The sequence below is a fragment of the Triticum aestivum genome, chromosome 4D (assembly GCF_018294505.1).
Source record: "Triticum aestivum cultivar Chinese Spring chromosome 4D, IWGSC CS RefSeq v2.1, whole genome shotgun sequence".
Lineage (NCBI taxonomy): Eukaryota > Viridiplantae > Streptophyta > Magnoliopsida > Poales > Poaceae > Triticum > Triticum aestivum.
Window position 1 is genome coordinate 427,739,205 of NC_057805.1, and position 15,657 is coordinate 427,754,861.

Below are 15,657 nucleotides of genomic sequence, written 5' to 3' on the forward strand. Positions count from 1 at the left end.
CAGATGATGTTTTAGAAATATCATCTCACATAAGCGCTGATGTAACGATGACGGACCAAACTGAAACACCACGAGAAGAGGTGCATATAACTAATCCTTCTTTATATGTATGTTATACAAAAGGAGCATTATATGATAATTGTTGCAGATCATGGGAGAAATAGAGATCTATTCTGGCGATGTTCAAAAATAATCCATCGACAAAGGTTCCGAGGCGACGTCGTTGGAAGGGATTGAAAGTTTTCAAAGCTTTTTACAACATAATGATGTGCAAGTAGTGGTATCTCGTAACAAACCAAAAAAAGAGCCATCGCACAAGGTATTTTTTCAATGTTATTATCGGTCTTTACTTTGTCATATTGTTTTTTGTTGAACTAATTTGGCTCATTTTATATACTGATTTGGCTCATTTTTTGTATCATGATGGTAAACTTTGTTTGTACCCCTAGACAATTACTGTCATCGAATCAATCATGACTGCCCCCAAGAAAACGATGATGATATGTTCTTGCACGATGGTGTAAAACCAATCGCATAACCTTTGTACTTAATAATGGCAAGGGAGTGGGCGGCAATTATTATCCGATGGTGCCCGTGTTATATTGTCTCCACAAGTAAAATTTAATATGCATTATCTTTGTATAATTCTAGCAAAATATTTTAAATGCCCGTGGCAACGCACGGGCATTCTACTAGTATGAATATTATTTGAATCTTCTCTGAATTCTTATATGCATGATTTGATATCTTTGTAATTCTCTTTGAACTATCGGTTTGGTTTGGCCAACTAAATTGGTTTTTCTTGTAATGGGAGAAGTGCTTAGCTTTCGGTTCAATCTTGCGATGTCCTTTCCCAGTGGCAGTACAGGCAGCAAGGCACGTATTGTATTGTTGCCATCGAGGATAAAAAGATGGGGTTTTCATCATATTGCTTGAGTTAATTCCTCTACATCATGTCATCTTACTTAATGCGTTACTCCGTTCTTTATGAACTTAATAATCTAGATGCATGCTGGATAGCGGTCGATATGTGGAGTAATAGTTGTAGATGCATAATCGTTTTGGTCTACTTGACACGGATGTGATGCCTATATTCAGGATCATTGCCTTAGATATCGTCATAACTTTGCGCTTTTTTATCAATTGCTCGGCAGTAATTTGTTCACCCACAGTATTATTTGCTATCCTGAGAGAAGCCTCTACTGAAACCTATGGCCCCCGGGTCTATTTTCCATCATATTATTTTCCGATCTACTATTTCTGCAATCTTTTACTTTCCGGTCTATAAACCAAAAATACCAAAAATATTTACGTTACCGTTTATCTATCTCTATCAGATCTCACTTTTGCAAGTAACCGTGAAGAGATTGACAACCCTTTTATTGCGTTGGGTGCAAGTTGTTTGATTGTTTGTGCATGTATTCAGTGATTCATGTGTTGTCTCCTACTGGATTGATACCTTGGTTCTCAAACTGAGGGAAATACTTATCTTTACTCTGCTGCATCACCCTTTCCTCTTAAAGGGAAAACCAACGCAAGCTCAAGAAGTAGCAGTGAGTATATTTACCATAAATATGCATCCTTTAATAAATTTAATATGTATTAACAGTACTAAAGAAACACAAGATACAGATTGATACACATAGCTTCATGCAAGGAAAAATGCATAAAGCAGGCGCCACAAACGTCATGGATTAAAGTTGGTATTAATATGAGCCTTCACGTAGCTTCGCTTCTTAGGAATACGGCTTGCACGCAACCATGTTGACGTACATTTGAGATCCGTCACAAATAGCATAACGGCGATCGCCGGTATGCACGTACACTATGCGTAGTACGTAGATACACCCTTCAAATGGGCAAGGCACAGTGTGTCCAGCCAGCAGGACCGGCGGACCACACCACTCATCGCCTGGTGCTAAACCCTTTCTGTTTGCAATTGTTTCAAAATTTTAATTAGGAATCTGGTGGCCGATGGAATGACTGACGAGGACTATTTGGGGTTGGGGGCTGCTCGACTACTAGGGCTTGCCTGGGCTAAGTTTTATTTGGTCCTAATTCCTATATGATAACGAAACCAATCTCAAAATTGTAGGTGTGCCACGCCCCACCTGGCACACTCTCTAGCTATGCCACTGGCTCACATGGAGGATGTCAAGGCAGCAGCCCCGGGGCTACGACGGATGTTGTAGGTCGGCTCATGCACACATGGATTGGCAGCGGCCAGGTTCACGCCATATCATGGGCGGCCCCTGAATGGCTGTGGATGCCATTTATGGTGGGAAGACGACCCACCCTTTGTTAATCATGGCCATGGGCACCACCCTATGAGGGCTACTTCAGGTTTTCTCACCCGATACCGAATTACTAGTAAATCCTTAGCAGTAGACAACATCCATTAATCCCACGAGCCCACACGCTCATGCATCCAGCCCTCAATGGTTATCAATCTTGCGTACCTGAGTCCCTGCCCCCATCTCCTCAGCCCTTCTCTTGCACCCAACACTCATACAAGTCTCGGTGTAAGTGCCTCACATAATTACGCCCTAGTTCTTTTTAGATCAATGGATCACATTGTATTTTTTTGTGAAATCGGCCTGTTTTGTGAAGACCAAAGACCGAACCAAATTGACCGCAGACCAAATAGAGAAAAAAACGGAAACTCGAAGTAAATTTGGTTGTCGGATATGGAAGACGAAATTTTGGGAAGACCGAAATGACCGGTTCCAGATTTATACGTTTAGATGGAGGGAGTGGTGAGTATACTTACCATAAATATGCATCCTTTAATAAATTTAATATGTATTAAAAGTACTAAATAAACACAAGATACACATACACATTACTTCATGCAAGGAAAAATGTACATATATGCTATACATATAGCCAGCACCACAAACGTCATGGATTAAAACTGTTATTAATATGGGCCTTCTCGTAGTGTCAGTTCTCGGGAATACGACATGTATGCAGCCATGGTGACGTACGTTCGAGATCCGGTCATAAATAGCATAAGGACGATCACCAGTATGCACATAGACGATGCGTAGTACGTAGATACACCCCAACTGGGCAAGGCAAAGTCCGTCCAGCCAGCATAGCCGGTAGACCATGCCACTCATTGCCTGGGGCTAAGCCCTTTCCGCTTGCGACTACTTCAACAATTTAATAAGGGGCCTGGCGATGATTGATTCAGGTTGGGGGCAGCTCGGGTACTAGGGCTTGCCTGGGCTAAGTTTTATTTGGGCCTAATTCCTATCTGATAACGAAAAATATCTCGAAATTCTAGGTGTGCCACGTCCCACCCGGCGCACTCTCTAGCCGCCGCTGATCACATCAAGGATGCCAAGACAGTGGCGGATGTTGTTGGTCGGCTCGTCCATAGGCACCACCCTATGAAGTCTACTTCTAGTTTTCTGACCTGATACCGAATTACTTGTAAATCCTTAGTTGTAGACAACACCCATTAATCCCTCACACCCACACACTCCTACATCTAGCCCTCGATGCTTATCAATCTTGTATACCTGATTCCCTGACCCCGTCTCCTGAGCCCTTCTCTTGCATCCAACACTTCTACAACTCTCAGGGTAAGTGTTTCACACAATTCTGCCCTTAGTTCCTTTTAGATCAATGAATCACATTGTAAAATAGGTCTGTTTTGTCAATACCAATGAACGAACCGAATTGACCGGAGACCAAATAGAGAAAAAACGGAAACACGGGGTAAATTCGGTTGTGGGATATGGAAGACTGATTTTTTGGAAGACCGAAATGACCGGACCGAACAAACTATACAGACTAATGCTCAGACTTATACGTGTAGAGGGAGGGAGTGGTGATCATATTTACCATAAATATGCATCATTGAATAAATTTAATATGTATTAACAATAGTAAAGAAACACAAGATTCAGATACACATAACTTCATGCAAGGAAAAATATAGAGATACGCTCTGCATAAAACTGGCACCAGAAACGTCATGGATTAAAACTGGTATTAATACGAGCCTTCTCGTAGTATCGCTTCTCAGGAATACGACATGCATGCAGCAACGCTGACATACGTTCGAGATTCGGTCACAAAAAGCATAACGATCACCAGTATGCACATAGACTACGCGTTGTACGTAGTTACACTCCCCAACTGGGCAAGGCAAAGTACGTCCAGCTAGCAGGACTGTCGGCCCACGCCACTCGTCGGCTGGTGCTAATGCTGGAAATATGCCCTAGAGGCAATAATAAAATGGTTATTATTATATTTCCTTGTTCATGATAATTGTCTATTGTTCATGCTATAATTGTGTTATCCGGAAATTGTAATACATGTGTGAATACATAGACCACAATATGTCCCTAGTGAGCCTCTAGTTGACTAGCTCGTTGATCAACAGATAGTCATGGTTTCCTGACTATGGACATTGGATGTCATTGATAACGGGATCACATCATTAGGAGAATGATGTGATGGACAAGACCCAATCCTAAGCATAGCACAAGATCGTCTAGTTCGTTTGCTAGAGCTTTTCCAAATGTCAAGTATCATTTCCTTAGACCATGAGATTGTGCAACTCCCGGATACCATAGGAGTGCTTTGGGTGTGCCAAACATCACAACGTAACTGGGTGGCTATAAAGGTGCACTACGGGTATCTCCGAAAGTGTCTGTTAGGTTGGCACGAATCGAGACTGGGATTTGTCACTCCGTATGACGGAGAGGTATCTCTGGGCCCACTCGGTAATGCATCATCATAATGAGCTCAATGTGACCAAGTGTTTGGTCACGGGATCATGCATTACGGTACGAGTAAAGTGACTTGCCGGTAACGAGATTGAACATGGTATTGGGATACCGACGATCGAATCTCGGGCAAGTAACGTACCGATTGACAAAGGGAATTGTATACGGGATTGATTGAATCCTCGACATCGTGGTTCATCCGATGAGATCATCGTGGAACATGTAGGAGCCAACATGGGTATCCAGATCCCGCTGTTGGTTATTGACCAGAGAGTCGTCTCGGTCATGTCTGCATGTCTCCCGAACCCGTAGGGTCTACACACTTAAGGTTTGGTGACTCTAGGGTTGTAGAGATATTAGTATGCGGAAATCCGAAAGTTGTTCGGAGTCCCGGATGAGACCCCGGACGTCACGAGGAGTTCCGGAATGGTCCGGAGGTGAAGAATTGTATATAGGAAGTCCAGTTTCGGCCACCGGGAAAGTTTCGGGGGTCATCGGTATTGTACCGGGACCACCGGAAGGGTCCCGGGGGTCCACCGGGTGGGGCCACCTATCCCGGAGGGCCCCATGGGCTGAAGTGGGAGGAGAACCAGCCCCTGTTGGGCTGGTGCGCCCCCCTTGGGCCTCCCCCTGCGCCTAGGGTTGGAAACCCTAGGGGTGGGGGGCGCCCCACTTGGCTTGGGGGGCAAGCCACCCCCTTGGCCGCCGCCCCCCCATGGAGATTGGATCTCCTAGGGCCGGCGCCCCCCCAGGGGCCCTATATAAAGAGGGGGGAGGGAGGGCAGCCGCAACCAAGCCCCTGGCGCCTCCCTCTCCCTCCCGTGACACCTCTCCTTCTCGCTGAGCTTGGCGAAGCCCTGCCGAGATCCCCGCTGCTTCCACCACCACGCCGTCGTGCTGCTGGATCTCCATCAACCTCTCCCTCCCCCTTGTTGGATCAAGAAGGAGGAGACGTCTTCCCCAACCATACGTGTGTTGAACGCGGAGGTGCCGTCCGTTCGGCGCTCGGTCATCGATGATTTGGATCACGACGAGTACGACTCCATCAACCACGTTCACTTGAACGCTTCCGCTCGCGATCTACAAGGGTATGTAGATGCACTCTTTTCCCTCTCGTTGCTAGAAGACTCCATAGATTGTTCTTGGTGATGCGTAGAAATTTTTTAATTTCTGCAACGATCTCCAACAGTGGCATCATGAGCCAGGTCTATGCGTAGTTTCTATGCACGAGTAGAACACAAACTTGTTGTGGGCGTAGATGTTGTCAATTTTCTTACCACTACTAGTCTTATCTTGTTTCGGCGGCATCGTGGGATGAAGCGGCCCGGACCGACCTTAGACGTACGCTTACGTGAGACAGGTTCCACCAACTGACATGCACTAGTTGCATAAGGTGGCTAGCGGGTGTCTGTCTCTCCCACTTTAGTCGGATCGGATTCGATGAAAAGGGTCCTTATGAAGGGTGGTAAATAGAAATTGGCATATCACGTTGTGGTTTTGGCGTAGGTAAGAAACGTTCTTGCTAACAAACCTATAGCAGCCACGTAAAAACTTGCAACAACAATTAGAGGACGTCTAACTTGTTTTTGCAGCATATGCCGTGTGATGTGATATGGCCAAAAGGATGTGATGAATGATATATGTGATGTATGAGATTGATCATGTTCTTGTAATAGGAATCACGACTTGCATGTCGATGAGCATGACAACCGGCAGGAGCCATAGGAGTTGTCTTAATTTATTTATGACCTGCGTGTCAACATATAACGTCATGTAAATTACTTTACTTTATTGCTAAACCGTTAGCCATAGTAGTAGAAGTAATAAATGACGAGACAACTTCATGAAGACACGATGATGGAGATCATGATGATGGAGATCATGGTGTCATGCCGGTGACGACGATGATCATGGCGCCCCGAAGATGGAGATCAAAAGGAGCAAAATGATATTGGCCATATCATGTCACTATTTGATTGCATGTGATGTTTATCATGTTTTACATCTTATTTGCTTAGAACGACGGTAGCTTAAATAAGATGATCCCTCGCAATAATTTCAAGAAAGTGTTCCCCCTAACTGTGCACCGTTGCGAAGGTTCGTTGTTTCGAAGCACCACGTGATGATCGGGTGTGATAGATTCTAACGTTCGAATACAACGGGTGTAAGCCAGATTTACACACGCAATACACTTAGGTTGACTTGACGAGCCTAGCATGTACAGACATGGCCTCAGAACACGGAAGACCGAAAGGTCGAGCATGAGTCGTATAGAAGATACGATCAACATGAAGATGTTCACCGATGTTGACTAGTCCGTCTCACGTGATGATTGGACACGGCCTAGTTGACTCGGATCATGTTTCACTTAGATGACTAGAGGGATGTCTATCTGAGTGGGAGTTCATTGAATAATTTGATTAGATGAACTTAATTATCATGAACTTAGTCTAAAATCTTTACAATATGTCTTGTAGATCAAATGGCCCACGCTAATGTTGCCCTCAACTTCAACGCGTTCCTAGAGAAAACCAAGCTGAAAGATGATGTCAGCAACTATACGGACTGGGTCCGGAACCTGAGGATCATCCTCATAGCTAACAAGAAAGATTATGTCCTAGAAGCACCGCTAGGTGACGCACCCATCCCAGAGAACCAAGACGTTATGAACGCTTGGCAGCAGCGTGCTGATGATTACTCCCTCGTTCAGTGCGGCATGCTTTACAGCTTAGAACCGGGGCTCCAAAAGCGTTTTGAGCAACACGGAGCATATGAGATGTTCGAAGAGCTGAAAATGGTTTTCCAAGCTCATGCCCGGGTCGAGAGATATGAAGTCTCCGACAAGTTCTTCAGTTGTAAGATGGAGGAAAATAGTTCTGTCAGTGAGCACATACTCAAAATGTCTGGGTTACACAACCGCTTGACTCAGTTGGGAGTTAATCTCCCGGATGACGCGGTCATTGACAGAATCCTTCAGTCGCTTCCACCGAGCTACAAGAGCTTTGTGATGAACTTCAATATGCAGGGGATGGAAAAGACCATTCCTGAGGTATATTCAATGCTGAAATCAGCGGAGGTGAAGATCAAAAAAGGAACATCAAGTGTTGATGGTGAATAAAACCACTAAGTTCAAGAAAGGCAAGGGTAAGAAGAACTTCAAGAAGGACGGCAAGGGAGTTGCCGCGCCCGGTAAGCCAGTTGCCGGGAAGAAGCCAAAGAATGGACCCAAGCCTGAGACTGGGTGCTTTTATTGCAAGGGAAGTGGTCACTGGAAGCGAAACTGCCCCAAGTACTTAGCGGACAAGAAGGCCGGCAACACCAAAGGTATATGTGATATACATGTTATTGATGTGTACCTTACCAGCACTTGTAGTAGCTCCTGGGTATTTGATACCGGTGCAGTTGCTCATATTTGTAACTCAAAGCAGGAGCTACGGAATAAACGGAGACTGGCAAAGAACGAGGTGACGATGCGCGTCGGGAATGGTTCCAAGGTCGATGTGATCGCCGTCGGCACGCTACCTCTACATTTACCTACGGGATTAGTTTTAAACCTCAATAATTGTTATTTAGTGCCAGCTTTGAGCATGAACATTGTATCAGGATCTCGTTTCATTCGAGATGTCTACTCATTTAAATCCGAGAATAATGGTTGTTCTATTTATATGAGAGATATGTTTTATGGTCATGCCTCGCTGGTTAATGGTTTATTCTTAATGAATCTCGAATGTAGTGATACACATATTCATAGTGTGAGTACCAAAAGATGTAAGGTTGATAATGATAGTCCCACATACTTGTGGCACAGCCGTCTTGGTCACATTGGTGTCAAGCGCATGAAGAAGCTCCATGCTGATGGACTTTTAGAGTCTCTTGATTACGAATCATTTGACACATGCGAACCATGCCTCATGGGTAAGATGACCAAGACTCCGTTCTCCGGAACAATGGAGCGAGCAACCAACTTATTGGAAATCATACATACTGATGTGTGCGGTCCAATGAGTGTCGAGGCTCGCGGTGGCTGTCGTTATGTTCTCACTCTCACTGATGACTTGAGTAGATATGGGTATGTCTACCTAATGAAACACAAGTCTGAGACCTTTGAAAAGTTCAAGGAATTTCAGAGTGAGGTTGAGAATCAACGTGACAGGAAAATAAAATTCTTACGATCAGATCGTGGAGGGGAATATTTGAGTCACGAATTTGGCACACACTTAAGGAAATGTGGAATAGTTTCACAACTCACGCCGCCTGGAACACCTCAGCGAAATGGTGTGTCCGAACGTCGTAATCGCACTCTATTGGATATGGTGCGATCTATGATGTCTCTTACCGATCTACCGCTCTCATTTTGGGGCTATGCTTTAGAGACTGCCGCATTCACTTTAAATAGGGCTCCGTCGAAATCCGTTGAGACGACACCGTATGAATTATGGTTTGGGAAGAAACCTAAGCTGTCGTTTCTAAAAGTTTGGGGATGCGATGCTTATGTCAAGAAACTTCAACCTGAAAAGCTCGAACCCAAGTCGAAAAAATGCGTCTTCATAGGATACCCTAAGGAAACCATTGAGTATACCTTCTACCTCAGATCCGAAGGCAAGATCTTTGTTGCCAAGAATGGGTCCTTTCTGGAGAAAGAGTTTCTCTTGAAAGAAGTAAGTGGGAGGAAAGTGGAACTTGATGAAGTACTACCTCTTGAACCGGAAAGTAGCACAGCTCAGGAAGATGTTCCTGTGGTGCGTGCACTGACTAGAGAGGAAGCTAATGATGATGATCAAGGTACTTCGGATCAAGTTACTACTGAACTTCGTAGGTCCACGAGGACACGTTCCACACCAGAGTGGTATGGCAACCCTGTCCTGGAAATCATGTTGTTAGACAACGGTGAACCTTCAAACTATGAAGAAGCAATGGCGGGCCCAGATTCCGACAAATGGCTAGAAGCCATGAAATCCGAGATAGGATCCAAGCATGAAAACGAAGTATGGACTTTGACTGACTTGCCCGATGATTGGCGAGCCATAGAAAATAAATGGATCTTTAAGAAGAAGACAGACGCGGATGGTAATGTGACCATCTTTAAGGCTCGACTTATCGCTAAGGGTTATCGACAAGTTCAAGGGGTTGACTACGATGAGACTTTCTCACCCGTAGCGAAGCTGAAGTCCGTCCGAATCATGTTAGCAATTGCCGCATTCTATGATTATGAGATATGGCAAATGGACATCAAAACGGCATTCCTTAACGGCTTTCTTAAGGAAGAATTGTATATGATGCAGCCGGAAGGTTTTGTCGATCCTAAGAATGCTAACAAGGTATGCAAGCTCCAGCGCTCCATCTATGGGCTGGTGCAAGCATCTCGGAGTTGGAACATTCGATTTGATGAGATGATCAAAGCGTTTGGGTTTACACAGACTTATGGAGAAGCATGTGTTTACAAGAAAGTGAGTGGGAGCTCTGTAGCATTTCTCATATTATATGTGGATGACATACTGTTGATGGGAAATGATATAGAATTCTTGGGAAGCATAAAGGCCTACTTGAACAAGTGTTTTTCAATGAAGGACCTTGGAGAAGCTGCTTATATATTAGGCATCAAGATCTATAGAGATAGATCAAGACGCCTCATTGGTCCTTCACAAAGTACGTACCTTGACAAGATATTGAAGAAGTTCAATATGGATCAGTCCAAGAAGGGGTTCTTGCCTGTATTGCAAGGTGTGCAATTGAGCACGGCTCAATGCCCGACCACGGCAGAAGATAGAGAAAAGATGAGTGTCGTCCCCTATGCCTCGGCCATAGGGTCTATTATGTATGCCATGCTGTGTACCAGACCTGATGTAAACCTTGTCGTAAGTTTGGTAGGAAGGTACCAAAGTAATCCCGGCATGGAACACTGGACAGCGGTCAAGAATATCCTGAAGTACCTGAAGAGGACTAAGGATATGTTTCTCGTTTATGGAGGTGACGAAGAGCTCGTCGTAAAGGGTTACGTCGATGCTAGCTTCGACACAGATCTGGATGACTCTAAGTCACAAACCGGATACGTGTATATTTTGAATGGTGGGGCAGTAAGCTGGTGCAGTTGCAAGCAAAGCGTTGTGGCGGGATCTACATATGAAGCGGAATACATGGCGGCCTCAGAGGCAGCACAAGAAGCAATCTGGGTGAAGGAGTTTATTACTGACCTAGGAGTTATTCCCAATGCGTCGGGCCCGATGACTCTCTTCTGTGACAACACTGGAGCTATTGCCCTTGCCAAGGAGCCCAGGTTTCACAGGAAGACCAGGCATATCAAGCGTCGCTTCAACTCCATTCGCGAAAATGTTCAAAATGGAGACATAGATATTTGTAAAGTACAGACGGACCTGAATGTAGCAGATCCGTTGACTAAACCTCTCCCTAGAGCAAAACATGATCAAAACCAGAACTCTATGGGTGTTAGATTCATCACAATGTAACTAGATTATTGACTCTAGTGCAAGTGGGAGACTGTTGGAAATATGCCCTAGATGCAATAATAAAATGGTTATTATTATATTTCCTTGTAGATGATAATTGTCTATTGTTCATGCTATAATTGTGTTATCCGGAAATCGTAATACATGTGTGAATACATAGACCACAACATGTCCCTAGTGAGCCTCTAGTTGACTAGCTCGTTGATCAACAGATAGTCATGGTTTCCTAACTATGGACATTGGATGTCATTGATAACGGGATCACATCATTAGGAGAATGATGTGATGGACAAGACCCAATCCTAAGCATAGGACAAGATTGTGTAGTTCGTTTGCTAGAGCTTTTCCAAATGTCAAGTATCATTTCCTTAGACCATGAGATTGTGCAACTCCCGGATACCATACGAGTGCTTTGGGTGTGCCAAACGTCACAACGTAACTGGGTGGCTATAAAGGTGCACTACGGGTATCTCCGAAAGTGTATGTTGGGTTGGCACGAATCGAGACTGGGATTTGTCACTCCGTATGACGGAGAGGTATCTCTGGGCCCACTCGGTAATGCATCATCATAATGAGCTCAATGTGACCAAGTGTTTGGTCACGGGATCATGCATTACGGTACGAGTAAAGTGACTTGCCGGTAACCAGATTGAACAAGGTATTGGGATACCGACGATCGAATCTCGAGCAAGTAACGTACCGATTGACAAAGGGAATTGTATACGGGATTGATTGAATCCTCGACATCGTGGTTCATCCGATGAGATCATTGTGGAACATGTGGGAGCCAACATGGGTATCCAGATCCCGCTGTTGGTTATTGACCGGAGAGTCGTCTCGGTCATGTCTGCATGTCTCCCGAACCCGTAGGGTGTACACACTTAAGGTTCGGTGACTCTAGGGTTGTAGAGATATTAGTATGCAGAAATCCGAAAGTTGTTCGGAGTCCCGGATGAGATTCCGGACGTCACGAGGAGTTCCAGAATGGTCCGGAGGTGAAGAATTGTATATAGGAAGTCCAGTTTCGGCCACCGGGAAAGTTTCGGGGGTCACCGGTATTGTACCGGGACCATCGGGTGGGGCCACCTATCCCGGAGGGCCCCATGGGCTGAAGTGGGAGGAGAACCAGCCCCTGTTGGGCTGGTGCGCCCCCCTTGGGCCTCCCCCTGCGCCTAGGGTTGGAAACCCTAGGGGTGGGGGCGCCCCACTTGGCTTGGGGGGCAAGCCACCCCCTTGGCCGCCGCCCCCCCATGGAGATTGGATCTCCTAGGGCCAGCACCCCCAAGGGGCCCTATATAAAGAGGGGGGAGGGAGGGCAGCCGCAACCAAGCCCCTGGCGCCTCCCTCTCCCTCCCGTGACACCTCTCCTTCTCGTTGAGCTTGGCGAAGCCCTGCCGAGATCCCCGCTGCTTCCACCACCACGCCGTCGTGCTGCTGGATCTCCATCAACCTCTCCCTCCCCCTTGCTGGATCAAGAAGGAGGAGACATCTTCCCCAACCGTACGTGTGTTGGACGCGGAGGTGCCGTCCGTTCGGCGCTCGGTCATCGGTGATTTGGATCACGACGAGTACGACTCCATCAACCCCGTTCACTTGAACGCTTCCGCTCGCGATCTACAAGGGTATGTAGATGCACTCTTTTCCCTCTCGTTGCTAGAAGACTCCATAGATTGTTCTTGGTGATGCGTAGAATTTTTTTAATTTCTGCAACGATCTCCAACAGCTAAACCCTATCCATGTGCGACTGTTTCAACAATTTAATTAGGAGCCTGGTGGCTAATGAGATGACTGACGAGGATTGATTGGGGTTGGGGGCTGCTCAGGTACGGCTTGCCTGGGCTAAGTTTTATTTGGGCCTAATTCTTATATGATAACGAAAGGAATCACAAAATTCTAGGTGTTCCACGTCCAACCCGACACACTCTCTAGCTACGCCGCTGGATCACATGGAGGATGCCAAGGCAGCGGCCCCCTGGGTATGACGGATGTTGTACGTCGGCTCGTGCACACGTGGATTGGCAGCGGCCAAGTTCATGCCGTGGCATGGGTGCCCCCCCCCCCCGATGGTTGTGGAAGCCGTCTATGGTGGGAAGATGACCCACCCTTTGGTAATCATGGCCATGGGTACCACCCTATGAGGACTACTTCCGGTTTTTTGATCTGATATCGAATTACTAGTAAATCCTTAGCAGTAGACAATATACATTAATCTCTCAGGCTCACACGCTCCTGCATCCAACCATCGATGCTTATCAATCTTCTGTACCTGAGTCCTTGACCCGGTCTCATGAGCCCTTCTCTTGCATCCAACACTCCTACAAGTATCGGTGTAAGTGCCTCACATAATTGTGCCCTTAGTTCTTTTTAGATCAATGAATCACATTGTCAATACCAAAGACCGAACCGAATTGACCGAATAGACAAAAAAGGAAACACGAAGTAAATTCGGTTGTCGAATATGGAATGACTAGACAGAACAAATCGTACAGACTAACGCCCAGACTTATATGTGTAGATCGAGGGAGTGGTGAGTATATTTACCATAAATGTGCGTCCTTTAATATATTTAATATGTATTAACAGTACTAAAGAAACACAAGATACAGATACACACAACTTCACGGAAGGAAAAATGTAAAGATGCGCTCTGCATAAAGCCGGCACCACAAACGTCATGGATTAAAGCTGGTATTAATACGACTCTTCTCGCAGTATCGCTTCTCAGAAATACGGTATGCATGCAGCCATGCTGACGTACGTTCGAGATCCAGTCACAAATAGCGTAACGACGACCACCAGTATGAACATAGACTATGCGTAGTACGTAGATATACCCCCCAACTAGGCAAGGCAGAGTCCATCCGGCCAGCAGTACTCACGGACCACGCCAGTCGTCGCCTAGTGCTAAACTCTCAGTCCGTGACTGTTTTAACAATTTAATTAGGAGCCTGGTGGCCGATGGATGTCTGACGAGGATTGATTGGGGTTGGGGGCTGCTCGACTACTAGGGCTTGCCTTGGATAAGTTTTCTTTGGGCCTAATTCCTATATGATAACGAAACAAAACTCAAAATTCTAGGTGTGCCACATCCCACCTAGCACACTCTCTAGCTACGCCGCTGGCTCACATGGAGGATGCCAAGGCAGCGGCCCCGGGATTACGGCAGATGTTGTAGGTCGGCCCGTGCACACGTGGATTGGCAGCGGCCAAGTTCATGCCATGGCATGGGTGCCCCCGGTGGCTGTCGAAGCCGTCTATGGTGGGAAGACAACCCACCCTTTCGGTAATCACGGCCATGGGCACCACTCTATGAGGGCTACTTTCGGTTTTTTGACCTGGTACCGAATTACTAGTAAATCCTTAGCAGTAGACAACATCCATTAATCCCCGGGGCTCACACGCTCCTGCATCCAGCCCTCGATGCTTATCAATCATGTGTACCTGAGTCCCTCACCCTGTCTCCTGAGCCCTTCTCTTGCATCCAACACTCGTACAAGTCTCAGTGTAAGTGCCTCACACAATTGTGTCCTTATTTCTTTTTAGATCAATTAATCACATTGTATTTTTTTTGTGATATGGATATGTTTTGTCAATACTAAAGACCGAGCCGAATTGATCGAAGACCGAATAGAGAAAAAAGGAAACGCGAAGTAAGTTTGGTTGTCGGATATGGAATGACTAGACCGAACAAGCCGTACAGACTAACACATAGACTTATACATGTAGATGGAGGGAGTGGTGAGTATATTTACCATAAATATGCATCCTTTAATAAATTTAATATGTATTAACAATACTAAAGAAACACAAGATACAGATGCACACAACTTCATGGAAGGAACAATGTAGAGATGTGCTCTGCATAAAGCAGGCACCACAAACGTCATGGATTAAAGCTTTGTTAATACGAGTCTTCTTACAGTATCGCTTCTCAGAAATACAGCATGCATGCAGCCATGCTGATGTACGTTCGAGATCCGATAACAAATAGTGTAACGACGATCACCAATATGCACGTAGACTATGCGTAGTACGTAGATACACCCCCAGCCGGGCAAGGCAGGGTCCGTCCGACCAGCAGTACCCACGGACCACGCCACTCGTCGCATTGTGCTAAACCCTTTTCGTCTGTGACTGTTTCAACAACTTAATTAGGAGCCTGATGGCCGATGGGATGACTGACGAGGATTGATTGGGGTTGGGAGTTGCTTGGCTACTAGGGCTTGCCTGGGCTAAGTATTATTTGGGCCTAATTCCTATATGACAACAAAAGAAATCTCAAAATTCTAGGTGTGCCACGTCCCACCCGACACACCCTCTAGCTACGTCGCTGGCTCACATGGAAGATGCCGAGGCAGTGGCCCTGGGGTTACGACGGATGTTGTAGGTCGGCTTGTCACGTGGATTGGCAGCGGCCAAGTTCACACCGTGGCATGGGTGCCCCCCGATGG